This window comes from Corvus moneduloides, chromosome 3, assembly GCF_009650955.1.
Source record: "Corvus moneduloides isolate bCorMon1 chromosome 3, bCorMon1.pri, whole genome shotgun sequence".
NCBI lineage: Eukaryota > Metazoa > Chordata > Aves > Passeriformes > Corvidae > Corvus > Corvus moneduloides.
Window position 1 is genome coordinate 105,219,627 of NC_045478.1, and position 20,601 is coordinate 105,240,227.

Below are 20,601 nucleotides of genomic sequence, written 5' to 3' on the forward strand. Positions count from 1 at the left end.
CTTCCTTCAATATTTTAACAACCCCACAACATTTTGAATAGGTAATCTGGGGTCAATTTCTTCCTCCTTTCAGGAAGAATGTGCATTGACTTTCAAGGACTGTGCTGTAATGGCAATGTGTCATATTTAACTGAAAGCAGTTGAAGAACATAGAGGGTTTCTAGAGGAGCAGGAGCATGAAGGACGTGCCTGGGAAACTGTGAGCACCTGTATTCTTTCTGAGTTGCATGGATTAGGGATCTCAATTAACAGAAATCTGTTGGTCCTGTTATTTCACTGCAGTATTAAGATTAGCTGTTATTGAGGAGTCTCATTCATTCCAAAATTTTCTGTGTGCTCTATAGAAATAGAGTTTGAGCAGCACACATCATAAACCTGAAATGTTCTTCATTTCAGTCTTCACCATGGCCTTGGATCTAACCAACTCCCTTTTATCTTGACGGAAAGCCTTATCAGACTGATATATTTGAATAGATATTCACACTCATGGCTAAGGAAGATGAGGCTAAGTCCTCCCTAGAAGAGTTTAATGCAGTAGATTGTGGGTAAAAGCAGCCTGCAATCTTTCAGAGTTTGAAAGAAGAAGAACCTTTCAGCTTTAAAATAGTTTTATTTGAGCAACACTCTTCATATAGCATCTGTGGCATCCTCTTCAGTTCTGCTATTGTCCCCCTTCTGCCCCACCACGAATAAAAGGATGCAAATAGAAGTTTGACCTAAGTAGGAAGGGAGTATGTTGTGATTTTTGTATCAATTCTGTCTTAATCAGTAGCGCCAAAAGCCCCTGGTTTTGTAGGTTTGGTGTGTTGTCTTTTTCCAGCAGGCAGAACAGTTCATTTCTCTTTCACTAAGGTAAAAAAAGAAAACAAAAAACCTGGAAGTTTTGTGTGGTTTGTTTGGTAGACCCTTAAACAATGTATAAGACTGGATGTGAGTGTGGAGTTACTGTATATCATTAAATCTGTTGCACAGAGTTTGCTAATTAAAAGTATGATACAGTAATATTGCATGAAGTCATTTGATAAATAGAGAGTACTCTTGTGCCTTTGCATTTTGAACAGGTGCTGTTCAAAAATGTGTAAGCCATCTCCACATAGATTAATTTTCCTGAATGTACAGTAGCTTGGGGTTTTTAACAGCATGATTTTATTATTTTTCTCACTTCTGGGCTTTTTTTTTAGTGGGTTTGTTTATTATTTTTCTCATACTTTTTAACAAGGTTAATATTTAGAATATGTGGCTTTATTTGTACGGTGGATTTGTAATTAAATATAATCAGACCATTTTCTATCTTGATGAAACTGAACTGCGTACAAAATAGGAGAGAACAACAGCTACTCTCACTTTTCTGTAGCAGTGACTATCAATAGTAGTGGTATAGTAGTTTTCACTAAAAGTGTGCTATGTTTCCTGGTTAATATACAATATATTATTTCTGTGTTTCAGTTGATATGCGTAAGCCATATAACAGCTTGAATAACCTAAGAGTAACGAGTAAAGAGTTAGGGCCTTTGTTCTCTGAGATGGTGAATGTGCTTAAATGTAGGTCTCTCAGGTTAAAATATTGGTCGTGCTTTCTAAAGTGGGGAAAGTATTTCTGTGCATAAAATGTCAGATATATCATGAAAACATCTGAAGACTTTTTTTAGAATAATATTACAGGTGTTCTAGCAGCATAAAAAGAAAGACAATATCTATAAAACCACAATATATATTATAGGAAAGTAAAAAGTAACTTTCTAAAAAATCTGAACTGGTCCCCAGTTTGCAGCAAAGCAGACACAGCCACCAAGACAAGTGAAAAATCTGCCCACTAAGCATCTACTTTATCTGTTTGAAATGAGCAGACATACATGAAGCATGTGGGTATATATAGAAAATGAATGGAGAATAACAGACATGAATTTATTCTTTCATCTTATTCTAATTAACCTACTTTAAAATGTAGAAGAATGTATTCCCTGAAAAATTCAGAGTAGCACACAGACTTCCCAAATGTCTCTATGTAGCTGTATAACCCTTTGAAATTAAGGTTCCTACAGTTTTCTATTCACTTGTGTGATAATGTGAAGATTTCCTCATCCTGCCCTTCCCACTTTTTTTCTTCTCCTATTGATTAATGACAGGAGAAAAAGATGATCTGTGGGGAAGATGAATGCCTTTAGCCATAGCTGGCCACCTTTCCAAGGAAAATTTCTTGGGTTCTTGTTTCCTTTACAAAGCCTGGCTAGTGGGACACCCTTAGTTTTCTCAGCATGCTTCAAATGCATTCTGTGCCGGTGAAATCTCCTTGTTATTAAGCATGTCTGATGTGTTTACATTGTGCACTTGCTACATATTTGCTCTGTGTGCTCTTTGCTTGAGTTACAAGAAGGATGATCTGTGTTAACAGGATAATTTACAGATGTGTTTTTAGTTTGGCATTCCAACTCAAGGTGTTACTGTGCTCTTCTGCTGCTGCTGAGTTAGCCAGTGGGATGGGTAGTTTACCTTTTCTAATGTAGTCAGAGTAAATTGGTATATGGACTTAATTACCTGCAAGTATCAAAGGCTTTTATGATAAGATTCCTTAAAATTAAGTACTATACACAATTATAGAGAATCAAGCCTTCAGGAAACCAAACAAGAACTAGAAAGAGATTTTCTTCTGAAGAGAATCTGGTGTCACACCTGTCTAGTTGGTAAAATTATGCTGTTGTAAAATAAATGCAGGTGTGGTAAGCAGACTTATATTTTCCAACTTGTCTGCTAAACACTGTACTTTTAAAAAGTTTCAAAATTAACAGGCTCATAATGTGGGCAAGAGTAGTAAAGTGCAGTGGTAGTTAACTGCGACAAAAGTGACTGCCCAAAGCTTTGCTTGTTTTCTTCTCCTTCTACCTGTTTCTGTAGAGAAAGCTTGAAAAAGAAACCGGATAGAACTTGTGAAGTAAACTTTGAGTTGACTGTACGTGCTTGGCTTATTGCAGAAACATCCTTGGATGCAGTCTGTCATTGCTACAGGTATCTTGCATATCTGTCATAAATGGAGATCCATCCAGAGTAGCACATAGGACCAGGTTTTGCTCATCAGAAGAATAGTTCTTCTTAAATCCAGTTACCAAGAGATTCCACGCTGACAGCTTCCTGCATTAAAGGGCTTTTCTACAGTGTGAAGGTGACAGGCTGAGGATGTACTAGTATTTGGTACTGTCCTAATTTACTTTGTCCTTATTAGTGGCTGAATTCCAAACCATAGAAATATCCCTCAAGTGGCTTAATAAAAGACTGGAGATAATCTGAAGCAGATGATTTATAATTCCTCTTTCTCAGACCAGAGGAGAGATACCATAAAGAAAGACCTTATAAATACTCAGATGCTGGGGAAAACTGAAGTTCCATATTTTGTGGATTTTAGTGCACACAGCAGTATCTTTAAAAAGCTGACTGTGAAACACATTTCAAGTTTTACACCACAGCAGCAAAACTGCCATTCAAGGCACTGTAGTTCTTGCAATTTCCTTTTAAGTGAGAGAAGCATTTCCACTGAATTTAATTGCTCTGATTTATAGCTCTTGGACCTTCCAGCCACACTTTCCTTTCAAGTAAGCCTTCTTTTTTTTTCTTCCTTATTTTTACTGGATCTTTAACATTTTCCTTTCGAGTCTGATTCTGTGAGGTACTGGGTGTCTTCTGGGAAAAGTCAAATACTTTTAACTGTGAGAAAAATTTCTGGATGTTGGATACACTTGGCACATCACAGGAGAGTGTCCCTCAAAGTTCCCTTTGATTCTGCAGAGTGGATAAGGAACAGCAATCATGGTGCGTGTAAACCAAGGGATTACTCACACTGGGAGCAACATTTTATGGGGAAAAACTGTAGTTTACATTATAATCCCTGCAATGTTTTCTACGTTTTTCAAACAACTCTCTTCCTGGACAGCTGATAATGCTATCTCTTCCTAATACACCCTGGCAATACACAGCCACAAAATGTCATGGAAGTAAATGGCTTTAATCAGTAACTTGCTTAGTGCCTTATTTTCAGTTTTCCCAGGAGACACTCCAAGACTTCAAAGTGTACAATACATACAGGTCGTGTTTCTCCTTTGCAGAGCACCTTATTTTCATTAGGGATCCCTGTTTTTTCTTACCTTGCACTAAAGGATCTGTATCTCTAATTGGGCTGGTAATTTCTTGTCATATCATGCTAAGTAATGTATTTGTTATGTGGCACTCAATGGCTTCTTCAATTGTTTATTACACTTTGGGCAAATTGAGCAATTAAGTGCAACATGAATTTTTAATTGAGAAAAAAAGGTGGAGGAAGAAATATTCAGACAGTGTATTGGGTAAATTTAAATTTCCCATTACCTCATCAAAATGCCAGTACTTTATATGTATGCAGAAAAATTCATCCTGCTCTTTATAAATCTGAAACAGCCAAGAGAAAAGCTGTTATTTTATTGGAAAAAATATGGGAAACATTCTGTCCTTGTTAGAAATTACCTTGTTCAATCATCTTGCAAAGCTGCCTTCTAGTTTTTAATTCAAAAATTAATTTCTAATGGTCTCTTACCATAGTGAGCACTAACAGTAACTGTTTCGTTCAGGAAACACTGCCATTTGAGATTCATAATTCTGCATGAAACTCTTTTCCTTTTTAAAAATTAATGAATTTACTAAGGATTAACTGATTGTGAAAAGCAGGGATTTATTTCCTTCCCGTCTGCTCATTTCAAGTGACTTGATTCTATTGGAAATCAATATTCGTGGTGTACCTGCATATCTCTATCTGTAATTTGCCTCTCTTGCATGTATTTATATACATGGAAAGAAATGCATTATTTTCTGACATAAATATGTCAGCTTTTTATGTGGCAGCAGTATCTTTGCTATGTTTGTCTGCATCGTGTTTTGTCATGCACTCATTGTTTTGATTGTCTTTGTCTTTCAGCTAATTCTTACATTTAGAATCCTAATAGTTTAGATTTGCTCTGAGTATCTTCCCCAGATGATCCTGTGGGCTCCTTATGCTGATCTGAGAATTCTCACTAGCATGATAGAACTGAATGAGTTCTTGAGCAAGCAGAATGGACATGAGGAAGTGAGGGGCATGATTTACATTAAATGGAACAGGAATTCTTGGAACGACCAATTAGGCAAAAAAGCCCACCAAATATGTTTGGTGTTAGTGTAAATTTTTCTCATATCAACATAAAGTGTTTCATATTCAGTTTGACCTTTTTATCTAACCTTTCCCAACTCTTTCAACCCAGTAAAATCATCGTCTTTTTTTCCCAACTGATACTATTCATTGAATTGACACAAAATTATAAACTGTACAGCCCCAAGTCTGAAATTTTTTTTTGCATTTAATGTGAATTTTTAATTTGTTCAAAATATTCCCAGCACATCTCACTGCTGGGTTCTAATGGCATGATATTTTGACTGGAATTTGGACTTAATACCGGATTCCTTGTAGAGGTAGATCTAGAGAAGTAGAATACAAACAAACTTAGTTATTTCCCTAAAGTCTAGATTGAAACAAAAACTGAACATTCAAGCTGTAGCAGATTAAACTAGAGTCCTTGCCAAGTGCTCTTAATCATGAAAAAATTCTTCATTTCCTTGCACAACACTTCAGCAGTGAGTAAGTGCTTCTCTTTGTGCAAACCTGAGTGGCAAGGTTGGCTTTGTGCTAATCTGACCCACATGTCAAACAGTAAAAGTTACATTTTTGAACTTGAATTGGTAGTTAACCTGGGTTTGAGACATGGCTGTTGTATGTTTAGGCAGATCAGGGGGAGAAAAGACAATACAACCATAATGATATGAATAGCAATGTCCACAAGATTCACCCATGCTGCATGCCCTGTGTAGATTCTGGGACACAGTTTTCATTTTCAATGTCAATTTAAAAAAACAATTTTAAAAGTCCATTTATTTGTTAAATGAGGTCTGGCTTAGAATATGTGATGTCAGCAAAACTATCTGGGCAAGACCGAAATTATAGCTAGAGCTTCTCAAGTAACTCTCCTGTTTCCAGTTGTAGCCTAGTCTCAAAGTTTTTATTTCCTGTAAACATCAGGACACAAATCAATTTATTGGAGGGGACAGTACTCTAACTTCTCTGGACTTGCATAAATTATGGCTGGAGTTATGGAGCCCAAATCCTTTGGGGGACAAACTGAACACAAACACAGTGAGCAAGGACTTCGCATCACTGCCGGTGTCTGTAGGACAGCGTGGTTTTGTTGCAGGTGTAAATTGTGGTGACCTATGGCGGCAATGAGGGAAGTGTCTGGATGTCACTGCAGGAAAAGCTGGAGGACAGGGAGGGCCAGCTGGCAGGGAATGCACCGTCTGGCTGAGCAGGGAACTGCACGGGGAATCCTCAGCCTCACGCAGTTCGGGGCTGCCTGAGCCAGGTCCTGGTAACAAATCACCTTCCTGGTAAAAATGCAAAGTGTCATTGACGTAATGGAAGGCTTAAAAAACCTCAAATGTTGGGATGACCTTCCTGTAAGCCTTCTGCCCAACAGAGCAGCAGGATTTTTTCCAAGATGATAATTTCTAATCTCCCTTCACTTCCCTAATGGATCACTCCTGAGACACCAGGCAAAAGGAATGATTCACAAATTACCTTTTTCTTCCCAGCAAGGAAATAAGTGCAGGCTTCAGTTGTAATTGATAACTGAAAAGGCTAGAGAAACCTTGGCTATTTCCTCCTTTGGCTGCTTTTCCTCAAGCATCACTCTCGTTCCTGCTGTCACACATTGGGTGTGTGCTATATCCATGTTCCACATTGAGAAGCTCGATTAGGAGTTGTTCAAATATGATTCTTTACTTATTTTGGAATCATCCTTTTTATGAAACCCAAGTGGCAAAAACACTGAAAGCATGAAGAGATCATGTTATCTAATAAACACAATATTCTAAAATCTCATACTAAGACATAAATGTTAAGTGAAAGAACTGCAACTTCCATTCTTGCCCTCCATGCTGAATTTAATCTTACAGGAAAAGATGAGGTTAGATAATATCCAGGCAATTTTTACAATTCTGTCTTGCACAGTGTCATGATGAAAAAGTAAAAAAGGAAAGTCTTTCTTGATTTAGATCTAATTTAAAAATAGTGCAGCCACATTATCTCAGAGTTTCTTTATGCTGATGTCAAAAATCTAAACCATACTTTCAGAGTGTATATGTGAAAACCTAAAAACAATTCTGAAGTGAATTGTAATTTTTAATCTTATTTCTGCCTTTACTGGCAAAAATGTAACTGTAAAACATACTGTAAAATCTGGGCATGTCTGTAGGAGGAAATGTTTTTCAGGCTTTAGAGCACCTTTGCTGACAGCAGCATGGTGGAAGAATATAATATAGTGACTGTTGTCATGTCAACTCTCCTTGTAGAATTTTAGACCATATATTTTATTGAAAAGTACAGTGAATCTTTTATTGTTTTGCCATTCTACCAGTTGGGAGTTCCCCTAAGAGCCTGTGAGAAGTTTTTGTAAGCAATGAGTTTGCTATTCGCCTTAATAGCAAACACCCATGACTAACTTAAGTCAGCATATGAGTTCCAAGGTCACCAGTGCCACGGAGCTGTCTTTGCTTACATTCTGCTTTTGTCAAGGTGTCATCACATCCTATTGATCTTTCTCTGTCTGTACTTTAAGTCTCAAAAGCCACCAGGAAGGCAGCAGAGGCATCTTTTAAAGATGTAAGAAGATATTCTGGCCCCTTCCTTTACCATAAACACAGGTAGGTAAAACAATGGGACAGATCACCAAATGGTGTAGCAGAATGGAGCTGCAGTTATGTACACTTAAAGGTTCTAAGCATAGCTTTAAAAAAGGCTGAATTTGAATGGAAATATTTTCTGTGTAGTTAAAAATGTTGGGCTTCAAATCCTGAGTTCAATTTTATCTTCATTCCCACAGCGTCCCCTTCTAGTGAATATAGGTCAAGTAGGGGCATTTGCAAAAGGCAAATACCTTTTTCCTCAGTCATATAAACTGAGCTAAGAGCTGTCTCTTTCTCTTTTTGTTTCAGTACAGCATCCAGCAAAAGGAAATCATGTTAGGTGCCATAAGAATAAAAATTTAAAATAAAAATGCAAAATGAAATCAGTCCTTTCCCCAGTTTTTCTAACTGTCTCCTTAGACTTATCTGGTTCAATTATATATGGTCCAGTGTTGATTTCACAATTGCCATGGAGCTGCAAACCACAAAATTATGCATAATCTAAGATGGTTTTAGTCTGCTTCAATTATCCAAAGAAGAATAAAATGCTACAACTCATATTGATAATTTAGTTGTTTCAGGGCAATATACATTTCTGGAGATATGAAAAAAATATTACAGGAAAATTTAATGGGTCCTTCCAAGTAGTATCATGTTGTCCTCTGTTACTTTCGCAGAATTTATTTTTCATTCTTTTCATCCTGTAATTCTGGACCATTATTGCTTTCATTTGCTCTTTGTCATCTTGATCCCTGTGGGATCCCTGAAGATCATCTAGACCAACTCCAGTTCCCAGAACTTAACTTTTTTAGATATATATATATATAAAATAGATATTTGTGGAAATAAATTGAACAAAATCCCAAATATTATTACTTTTCTGATATTTTTTACTGTTTCTGTTTGTTTAGTGCTTTGAATTCTTTCTCCTTTTGCTAAATCATTAATTTAGCCAGACCTAGCTGTATTTGTCATATTACATGTGTGTTAGGCAAGGAAAGAAGAAAATACTGGGAAATAAAATGTTTTATTAAAAAGAGCAAAATAAATTCTTGCAAGGAGACCTAGAAGGTATTTTCAAAATTCTGAAATTACATTAGAAATTCTTACAGCAAGTGACCATTTCCAAAGAGAAGGTCAGGGTTTTTCACAACCATCACACTTTCCCACAGATTTGTTATGTCAGGTTTTTGGGTGATGTCTGCTTTATTTTCCCGTGACATATGTTGGCCCATGGTCATAGTTTCTTTCCTGAGTAAGTCCAGCCTGAGAGGAGAAAGACAATACTCTGTTGCAGGTATTGTGTTTCCCATTAGCCTTTAGGCAAATCATTCCCTTTCTTTCAGTTCCCTCTTTAATGTGTCCTGAAATGGTCACACTTCTGATAATGCTGTCTGGAGAAATACTGCTGCAGTTTGCTTTGACCTTTTTGCACTTTCTCATGTTTTTTCATTAGTCTCAACCCATTTAAAACTAACTAAGCTTGACTCTTCAAATGAAAACTGGCCAAAATCTCTTTGGGAATTGTTGAGCCTTTAAGAGGCAAAAAAAAAATCCATGTGTATGTCTGGGAGTGAACTAATTGGACAAAAAAAGGTTTCAGGGGCTGTTGTTATGACAGACAGAATACTCAACATTTTCTTCTTTACAGAAATGAAATCTATGAATCTTGAAAGAAGGAGGGTTGAGTCTAGAACAGATTTTATAAATTATTTCACATGTGTGAAGACAGCTGACAGGCTTCCCTCCGTATTGCTATTTTTCCCCCTCTGTTTATCCAAAACCCACATACAAACTTTTAGGGCCATTTGAGTGAAAATTGTCCCCCCTGAGACTGATTCCGTCTTTTAACCTTTTTTACTTTATACAGACACCTTTCTCCATAATGTCCAATTTCATTATTATTGCTACCAACCAGTTCATTTATAGGTAGGAAAATTAGCAGTGCACAGTATGGAACACTGCATCTTTCTGTACTAGATTACTGAAACATCAGAAAATGTTATGCCAACTCAAAAGAAAAAAAAATAGTGGATTTCAGTCCTTTCCACTATATGTATTTAATTCTAATAGGATTAATAAAAGTATAAATTATAATGTACATATATATACTCTCCTGGCAGTAAGTTGCACCATGATGGGTTGTCTATAAGACCAAGAAAACAGGTTAGCTTAAACAAATTGATTTCCTTAGACTGATTTAGGAATTGCATTTTGCACTAGCAATTTGAAACTGTCAAAGAAGTTAAAAAAAGGGAGATTTTTATGCTGCGTGGATCATTGTCAACACTGGGAAGAGAGAAAAGTACCACGTGGACAAGTCCAGGACAAATGATCTCTGCAACAACTTGTTCAAAAAACTATCAAGATGAACATTTTCGAAGCTGAAGGTCTATTTTTAAGATGGTTGAAATAGGAAAATTACACTGATTGTCAGTTATCTGGAATTGTTGCCAGTCTTTTGGGTGATTGTACTTGGCAGTATTAAATGTAGTGAAGCTTTTCTGTTCCCTGCTCCTGTTGTGACACGAATGACAGTGTATTGCCTCTGTGAATAATAGGGTGCTGGTCTGATTTAACTGGCTTCTGAGCAGACTTCTGTCTGCACCCCACACGGGAAAAGACAGGGAGGTGGCAGTGGAAGTGTGTGTCTTCCACCTGCCATGCCCTCCTCTATCTTATCACATCTGTGAACCAGAAATAGAGCATTTTATCTGGCATAGCCACTTGCAAATTAAATTTATGGTGAAGTTAACAAGAAACAATTGTTAAACAAAACCAGATTTTTTTGTTTCTGAACAAAAAACCAGAGTATATTGGTATTTCTCTAAAAAGATTTGAATGAACAGAGAAAGGCTTACACCTAACTTCAGTCCTGTGCACACTGATTAATTGATTCCTGTGGGAAACGAACACTTTTGCCACTGAAATTAGTATAAATATTACTATTATGGTGGTATTGTGCTGCTATATCAAGAACCAGTATAGCAAGATTTTTCTAAGGTCAAAAATCCTTTGTAACTGAAGAAGTGGAGACTGTAGATTGAAAGAGTTGAATTCTTCCATCTACCAAACTGAAGATGGAAGTTCAATCACTGAAGTTGCTCTTTGCAGTGATTTCATAAAAAGCATGTGTTAAAATTGCCTGCGTAGGGTTCAGTGCCTTAACAAGCAGTTTCCATCTCTCTTTTTTGAAAAATCACATAATGCATCCAGGTCTGAAGTCCCCAGCACAGGAAGAACATTGATCTGTCTGAGCGAGTCCAGAGGAAGGACCCCAAGTTGATTAGAGGGATGGAGCAATTCCCCTACAAGGAAAAGCTGAGAGAATCTGGTAAAAAAAAGGCTTTGGGATGACCTAATTGCCGCCTTCCAGTATGTAAAGGGGTCCTACAGAAGAGATGGAGAGAAACTTTTTACAGGGGCATGTAGTGACAGGACAAGGGGGAATGGCTTCAAAGTGACGGTCAGTAGGTTTAGGTTAGATATTAGGAGGAAGGTCTTCACTGTGAGGGTAGTGAGACTCTGGCACAGGGTGCCCAGAGAAGCTGGGGTGGTCCCATGCCTGAAAGTGTCCAAGGTTGGGTTAGGTGGAGCTCTGAACAACCTGGTCTAGTGGATGGTGTCCCTGCCCATGACAGAGAGGCTGGAATAAGATGATCTTTAAGGTCCCTTCAAACCATTCTATGATTCTATGAGCTGTGTCCTACCGAAAAGGCAATACAGCCACGTGTTATGCTAGTGAATTTAATTTTACATATACAGGCCATGGGGACTCAGGTAGACATAATAGTTACCTTTATAGTTCACTGATTAATTAGTATGTGGTACACTGGTTTGATAATAGCAATTATATTCTCCAGTAACAGGAGGTACTCCACAGGAGCCAGTTCTATCTCTGAGGCTCTGACGCTCTGGAACTGTGATTTGGTGGACTATAACCACATTTTCAGAGTTGTTAAACTAGTCATGCAAATCCTTCTTAATTTAGGGATCACTGACTAGTTAGGCTGTAACAGCTCCTTAGGAACCATTATGGTCCTGGGTTCAGCTACCAGTGTTGGTGCTTTGCAGTCAAGTTGAATATTTTTATTAATACTCTGGGTTTATCCTTACAAAAGCAGTAGAGAAATAGTGCTTTCAGTTTTGTCTGTTCTCTGGATTCTTTCTGCACACTAACTGATGTAGCTTTATTCAAGAAAGCAATGAAGTCCTCCACACCCCAGAGTTAACACCACCCGAACATAAACTAGGCTGAAGAAGATCTGTTTTCCTGCTACTTGGAGGTACTGCACGAGTAGAAAGTAGTTCTTCTCTGAGACTACGTGCTGATGTTTGCCTCTTCTGCATAGCAAAAGCATTTATTGAGAAAATAGAAGTCATCTTTTGAGCTAACCTACTTGTAGAACATTGCTTTTAAAAGGGAGATTGTTCAATATATATGAGTCAAAGTCTGTCAAAATGCAGCTTTTTAAACTTCCTAAGTGATGTGAGTGAGGAAGAGCTCCCTTGTGCGAAAATAACCAAATAAATTACTTCATTCATATTTGTTGCAGAATGATAGGTGCCCAGAAGAACATCAGAAATTCTGATTTCAGTTTACTGCCCTGCATTTAGAGCTGCACTTTGGTTTTGTCACAGTGGGGTTAGTTGTATGAATAATGGTTCATCATTGTGAGCATGAGGAAGTCACACCATGACCCTTAGTGCTGTAATCTGAGCTTGTGAAAAGAGATCTCTAAAGTACGACTAAGCATTTGATAAATTATTCAGAGCAGAAGCAGAAGCTTTAAGCTGCTCGTTGTACTGGGTATCTTTGCAGCAATTGTTGCACAAACTTCATGTGACACAAATGTGTGCAAGAGTACAGTGTGAGAAGGAGTTTCTCTTCGGTGATTTATGCATCCTCCTTCGTGTGATACAAATAAGAATTGCTCAAGTCATAGAATGATACCATGGAATCACAGTATTGCTTGGATTGGAATTGACCTTAAAGATCATCTGGATCCTCTGCCATGGACAGGGACACCTTCCACTAGAGCAGGTTGCTCAGGACTTCATCCAACCTGGCCTTGAACACTTCCAGGGTTGGGGCATCCACAACAACCTGTGACAGTGCCTCACCACCCTCACAGTAAAGAATTTCTTCCTAATATCTGATAAATCTACGCTCTTCCAGTTTAAGGTCATTACTCCGTGTCCTATCACTACATGCCCTTATCAGAATGTCCCCTCTAGCTTTCTTGTAGGCCCCTTTTAGGTACTGGAACATTTTAAAAGGTCTCCCCAGATCTTCTCTTCTCAAGGCTGAACAACCCCGACTTTCTCAGCTTCCCTTCATATGAGACCTCTCCAGACCTCTGGTCATCATCACAACCCTCCTCTGGACTTGCTACTCTGGACTTCAAAGTCCATATCCTTCCTCTGCCTGGGGGCCCCAGTGCTGGATGCAGGACTATGGAAACAGCTGCTTACACAGTTATGGGAAAATGATGTGCTGTACTTGGTTCTCTAAAAAGCTGTGAATGAACAGGGAAAGGTTTTAGCCTCACTTCAGTCCTGTGCACACTGATTACTTTATTTCCATGGGGAGCAAACACTTTAGCCACTGAAATTAGTGAAAGTTTTCCTTTTTTTTTTTTAAGATTTGTGCTTAACTAGAGCAGTTGAATACACTTCTCAGAGTACAATCATAATTACAATGGTGACTCAATCTCACTGTGTTACGTGGCAAGTGCAGGGTAGGCTCCCCATAAAATACATTCCAGGGGTTTGGAGGTGTCTTTTAATCCAGTGTGGAGTGTTGTGCCACTGAAGCCAGCTCTGCAGATTTATGAATGATGGGTCATTAACATCCAATTCAGCTTCTTCAGTGCACATCAGCTGATGAAGGCTGAGCACAGCTGAAGAGCTTGTAGTGGAGTGGGCAGGGATGAGGACATGACCTAGACACATGGCAGTTTCTCCCAGGAAGGGATGCATGGTACATCTCTTCAACAGCACTTTTTAAAGTATTTGCAGTTGCTTTAAATTCTATTCAGTCTCTGCTCTGAGGATTCATATAACACCCAGGCTGACATTCGGTACAGGCATGACTATTATCACAGGATTATAATTTCTCCTACTGAATAATTTCTCAACATCAATGAGCACAGTAATTTCTTAGTTCCTCTTTTTCTGGAGCCGAGCAAAACTCTCAAGAGCCATATTAATTTCTAGAGTAAGAAGAAACCATTTCCAGTGTCTTATATGGACATATGCTCCACATGCTCAGAATTTCATGCAGATTATTAATTGTTTTTAAAGCCTCGATTTCTTATTCCATTGCCTTCTTTGAGAGAGTCATGGATTTTATCTTCACTGTCCTTGTATCCACAGTTTTATTTCCCATGGTCTATGTTTCCACTGGCTTTTAGTTTATACTCACATATTTCTAGAGACTTCTCTATTGCAGAATTTACGATTTATACAGAGGTTCTTCAGTTAAAATAGCAGAGAAATTTGAAACATTAATATTTGGAGTTATAGCATTAGTGTGGTTGTTACAGTTTCTCAGAATACAGGCTTAACACTTTTTGTGTGTAGGTGCAACATTTTTTGGCACTTTTTAGGGGTACTATCTGTAGCTTTAAAAATTATGTATTGGAAATGCTGTGTGTCCTGAGCTCTTAAATCAGCATCACTGTCAGCACAGTCTGAGGCAATATTGCACTGGAGGCATGTCTGTGAGCTGAACTGGGGAAGAGCACTTTGAACAATGGAGAGCAGATTTATCCAATGTGGGATCCGCTGAGGGACCCAGGAATGTGATTTATGCATGGAGTATGTTCCCTACATCATGCAGGGAAGTTTTGAGTTGCTTCTGTCAGACTGTTCCTTTGAATAATGTTATCCAAGTGAAGAATGACTTCATTTTAAAATTTGAACAGACATTTTATGAAATGTACTTATTTCAGAAACATATTAAAATAACAGTGATGCTTAAGATACAATTCAGAGCTTTTGAAGCTTAGGGCATGAATTTATTTTTTCATCTGGAATTATATTTTTCCTCATTCTCAGTTCACCAACAATTTGCACCTTTTTTTCTTCTCAATGGATAGATTAAAAATCCCATTACAGCATCCTCCTATTAATATATACGCCTGACAGTCAGCTTCCAAGTCTATGACTTTGGTTAAACAGCCTAATAAATGAGTCTTGAATATTAGCGTCTAATTGTTGAAACAGAAGTGGTGAGGTTAAGTATCCAGTGCCTTTCTCCTTCTGTAGTTGTTAGAAGCAGTGCAACACAGCCTGACACATCTGCCAGCACTTCACACCCACTTGCTCATGTATAAATGACTGAACCGAGAACAAAGCAATGGAAAATCAAGCTTTACCTTTTAAGTATGAATGATAACAGGTTAGAGAAAGCCCAAAATATGAGCTGCACAATACATTGGAGGAACAAAATTCTAGTGGAAAATATTGTGGCGTTTTATAAGAGGTTATAAATTTTGTCAATAATTACATACATTTACCTAACAAATTTTTGAATATATATACAGGGACCAAATTTGATAGTGTGCAAATAAAAATGTTTGGTTCTGATGTGCATTTTGAGAGAAAAGGCAATCAAGGAAACCAGTCATTTATATTCCTTAGGTTAATTAAATGCGTTTTTTTAATATGATTGATACAACACATATAAAACCTACATTCTTTTAAATCAAATTGAATCCCCCAAATCTAGCCATTACCTCTTAGAAAAAAAGAATTTTATTGAAAAAGTGTACACATCTCTGGTTTAGAAAATAAGGACTAGAAAGTGAAGCTTATTAGAGAAGCAGGAAGGATGTTCCATTTCCCTTCTTCTGACCTGATTGATATTCTCTTTTCTGTCTCCTGACATGTTTTCTATAATGCAGACCGCAGAAAAATAGCTGGCAACGTGGCTTGATTTTCTTCCAACCTTCAGACTTCAGATGCAGAAAAATGTCTACTAATTTCTATTTCAGTGTTGCCATAGATACAGTTTCTATGATGTTTTTATTTTTTTACTTCTGTCTATCCCTCTGTCTATAGATCTGTCTTTAATCTTGCTAGCTAACAGCTTTTATTCTTCTTCCCCCCTTTACTTACCATGCTTTCCAGCTATTCCCCAGCATCCATTCCACTTGCTTAATCAGGTGTTAATATTTTATCTTTCTTTCCTGTTTTTTGTTTGTTTGTTTTGTTTGTTTGTTTTGTAATTCAGAATCCTCACTCTTGATGTTCTGGTCAATACTTGAATCCTGTAATACCCCACAGGTAGTGTCCAACGTGTCTTGTTGGGCTTTGAAATACTCTTTCTTTCTACTATTGAAGCTCACAGTAATTAACTTTGCTTCACATACTGTGAAAAAGGAATGCCTACAGGTCTCCCCTTCCCCCTCTGTTCTCAGGTTGTGCTGGATTTCTCCTTGATTCTGTTTGCAGTGTAATACACTTTCTCTCACACTGCACTTTCCCCAGTTTTTGTTTCTCTCAGACCCTCTTCTCTTGATTTTTTTTCTGTTTATAGTAAATACAAACAGCAGCAGCAGCTCAGGATGCACTGTGTGTAGGCTTGATGTACCTACTCATCTGCAGTCATTCATCACTGCTGTTGGATCTCTTTTTCAGCTGCAAAGGGCAAGACAGTTCGGTGATGTACTTAAACTGGATGCTAACTGCTGCTGGTGAAAATGTTTTATCCCTATTCATTAACCAAAAAAAAAGATTAAGACTTTATTGCTCCTTCTTAGCATGCAGGTGGGCATTTAATTCCTAATGCACTATGTGAAATTTATAATCTCCTGATCTTTCATGATAAGCCAGATCATGAAAGTAGAGCACTTGTGTTTTTCCATGAAAGTTACAATTTTCCCTCTAGGAACGTGGCTGGGCCTATGAATATCTTGACAATACTCACAGTCTTAACTTTGGAGCTCTGATCTATAGGCCTAATTCAGGGCTTTGGAGTCCTTGTATATATTTCCTGGACATAGTCCAAATTGCAGATGCTTTGAATAATCTTCTGTGGAGTGGAGAGTGAAATTTCTTTGGACTGTTTACGATCCTACACAGATCACTTGACTTTGATGCCTGGAGTTAGCTTCTGTCTTCTGTTTTCTTATGCACATTTCATCATGTGGCATTCTCGCTTTTAGGAAACACAGAGGCTGATTCTCCTTAAATAATAGTTGTCATCAATTTTAATAGGGCTGTGCTCAATGCAAATGTGTCTCTGGACACATTCTACCTTCTTTGAAGTTGGGCAAATATGATAAATCACTTTTACTACCAAAAGACATTTTTGTCGTGTTGTTTTCTGTTTGCTTGTTTACCAGAAAGTTTTTGTCTGTTATTCTGTCCTACTGGGCATTTTTTCTGGACTTCTCCCGGATCACGGAGAAAGTCTCATGTACCACCTTACTCCTCGTCAAATATTTATCTCCTGGCTTTTTTGTTGAAGCAGTGATTTAGCTGAGGTAAAATCGGGTTGATACAAATCCAAGATTGATGTGGCTTGAGGATGAGATTGATTAGCAGCATTCTCCCCGTGCTGTCGATTACCTGTGCATGGACTGAAAGGAAAAATGTTTGCAAATCAATCAGAGCTACAGAACTTTGCAAACTACTTTCAAAGAACTAATTCTTAGTTAGTTTCCGAGTTGCAAAATTAATGGTAAGCTTCACACTTTTAGAACTCGGGGCTGGTGTAAAGTAAATCGTTTGCGTGTCCCCTTTTACAGGTTTTCTGCTCTTAGTGCCTGTCTGCATCTGATGATCAGTTAACAAAGCCTAGATAATTATTTCTCACAAGCTGTAGTTGCAATAATTTTTTTTAATCGACAATTTGGGAATTTCTCCTTTGCTGCCGATTGTCCTCTGAACTGCTCCTCCTCTCCCACCTGTGTTAGCAGAGAAAATGAGCCCCACCCCATGCAGCTGAACTTGTTGGCAGTCTTCTTGCCTGCTTTTAACCAGAGTAAATAGCTCTGGGATTTACTGAGGAAGTGTGAATCGTCTCATCTGGAATAAGCATCTAAACTTTAGGCATTGTGTTTAAACTAGCCGCAGGCAGTCAGGCATCCCCGGGAGGAATTCTTTCCATTGCCAGTTAGCTCTTTAGGAAAGAGCTAAGGCAACAAAGGGGGACACAACAATTAGAGATGTGTTTCCACACCTTTTCTCCGAGAGGGCAGCTTCATCTCAGCTCCCTTCTGTTGCATCTGTGTCTATCCCGGGGAGGTAGCACAGGATATACCACCCCTTCCAAGTGGTGCTTCCAGTTTTACAGTTCCAGAGGCAGTCTCTTCTTGTTTCGGTGTGGTTGTTTCTCATCAGTTGTCTTCAGGTGAGTTATTCCTAATTTACTTTGGTGTTTGTGAGAAAAGAAACAGTCTCTGGGATCAATACTTTTGCTTTGAATGCCTTTACTTTTGTCATATTAATAAAATGAAAATAGGCAGAAATGAAAAGATTTCTTAACTGGTACTTGCTAACAGTTCAGAAACTGCTGTATGCGTACAGTGTGGCTTTTTTAAATTTTTTTTTCTTTTTTTTAGTTTAGTACTAAGTAGGAAACCTGACTTCTAAGCAAGTAGAGGCTATAGACATTAATCCTCTACTACTGACATTGTAATAAGGCCTATTAAGAAAGAGTCAATGTTGATCACTCCAACCATAGTCACAATTTATGAGACTATTATCTCATGTAATCTAAATAAGCAGTGTTGTTGTGCAGTTTATGCTACAGTTCTGCTTTTGAGCTCAGTAAATGACTGGCTTCATTATTACCAAGTATTTCTACAGAAGGCCTAAGTGTAGTTAACATTTCTATGGTCAAGAATCTGATAGCATCGAGACCAGTACAAATGTGGAAAAAAAAACATAGAATAAAGAGCTAGAAGATTACAGGAAAGGCTGGACCTGTTTGAACAGCAGAGGTATGGTGATTAACAGTCTAGGTGTCCTGAAACACATCCATAATAATCTCCAACAAGAGCCATAAGAATCCAGGTATCCTCCAATCACTACAACATGAGTGGTAGCTTGAAACCCTGGCAGTCTCATCCTGAGCTGTAATAGAGCCTGGAGACACAAGCTGGGAAATCTCTGGCTCGTCTTTCCCACTGCGCTGATTTCAGTGCAAGCATTCAAATCTTCACCTTTCTGCCCTGACTTTCTTCTCTAGCTCCTAATAGTGACAGTCATATTTTCCTCCTGCCAATTTGTCCTTGATTTCTTCCCCCTCTCTTATTGTTTCGAAATATATGCTACAGTCATATTTTGATTCCTTGGTATCATGCTTGTCGCGTGGTCTGCTTGCTGTATCTTCCTGTTACAACATTTTTTCCTCCAGCTATAGATCTGATTAGTATTCACCACTTTAAAAAATGCTTCAGTTTTACTCTCCCTGTGGACTTTCCTTTAAGAGTGTTTACTTCAGGCAAAGGATAGATTATGCTATCATGTTGTAAAATCCTAATAATACCAATAAATGCTTCTAATGGAATGAATTCTGTCCCTTTTTTACTAGACTACCATTGAGTAGGTGTCCCTCAGCAGTGGGTTTATTAGAAAGGAAAATCCAAATGAAAAAAAAAAAAAAGGAAAGGAATAGAAATAAAGCTAGCTGTATACTTTAGAAAATTAGAAATATCAGAGTCTATCAATCTAGAATCTGCTTGCAGTTTCCAATTGCTCTGCTGGCAATAATGGGGTTACAGTAGTGTGAAAACTGAATCAATAAAATCAACCACATGCCCTCTGAGTTGTGGAGCGTATTGCACGGCATAGGATGTCCATTATATATTTTTCCTAATAAAACCAAGCCACTTTCAATGCAGTATAGAAAGGAGCCAGAAAATACAGTGGCTGTTTCTATCTCTAAGAGCATGACTGACATGTGCTGCTTGTATTTTGCTTGAAGTGTAGAGCTATTAAGAATTAATAGTAGTCATGGTAGGTTTCCTCTTCATCTATATCCACTTTGTGTTTTACTTCCCAGCACTGCTGCAAGATACACTTTTTGGTGATTGTGACCTTGGAAAGCTGTTGGAAGCAAACTTTGCCCATTTGCTGCAGTGAATGTGCTGCTGTGAAGAAATTACCCTCGTTTCTAGTGGTGTGTTGGGTAAAGACTGGAGACTCTCAGGTCTCTGTGTACCAAGCCCCGCCCTCAAAATCCTTCCCGCCAGCTCTGTACGCATGCAGCTGTGGAAATTGGATATGGATTATGGAGGAGTAAATAATAAGGTGTTTATGGTGCTCTCAGAAAGACAGATGATACACGATATCCAGTCTGAGGTGACAGAGTTACAGAAACGTGGATAAATCTCTTCTGGCAAAACTGGCAGCTGCTGCTGGCAGGGCATCACAGGGAACAGTTCTGGAATTTAGCTGGTAGGTCCCAGATGCTCTGAGAGGGTTCACAAAGTGCTCATCTTTAAGTGCTTTGAGAACCACTGTGTTACCTGACCTAGTCCTGTTTTCTACATGGGCCAGGCTGCTTTTTTCTCTTTCCTTGTGTGTGATTGTTGGCTGCTGAAGGTAGAGGAGAAGGTCACACTGGTTGTTGTAGTTGCAGAGTTGGGCTTTTTGACAGTTGTCCAAAGGTCAAGCTGCTTGTTCTTTTACTGTCTGCTCTGAGTGCAAGTAAATAAATGAAACACACTGAGGCAAAAAATCCCAAAATATAATAGTTCAGAGTATCTTTTCAGATGAAATCACACTTTATTCCCTTATAAAACTTGCATAGAAGAACACGAGGAAAACATACCAGTTTGATTTGTTTTGAAAATGCCTTCTTAAGGCTGCTAGTTTGGAAAGCAGATGGAAGAAGCTAGGGGAAACGTTGAT

General features: G+C 38.2%; 1 protein-coding gene across 36 annotated transcripts in view; it reads left to right on the forward strand.

Moving 5' to 3' along the window:
• The window catches only part of NRXN1 (neurexin 1), a 674,266-nt gene that overhangs the window by 427,789 nt on the left and 225,876 nt on the right, over nucleotides 1–20,601 (forward strand). The gene's annotated exons all lie outside the window — the stretch shown is intronic.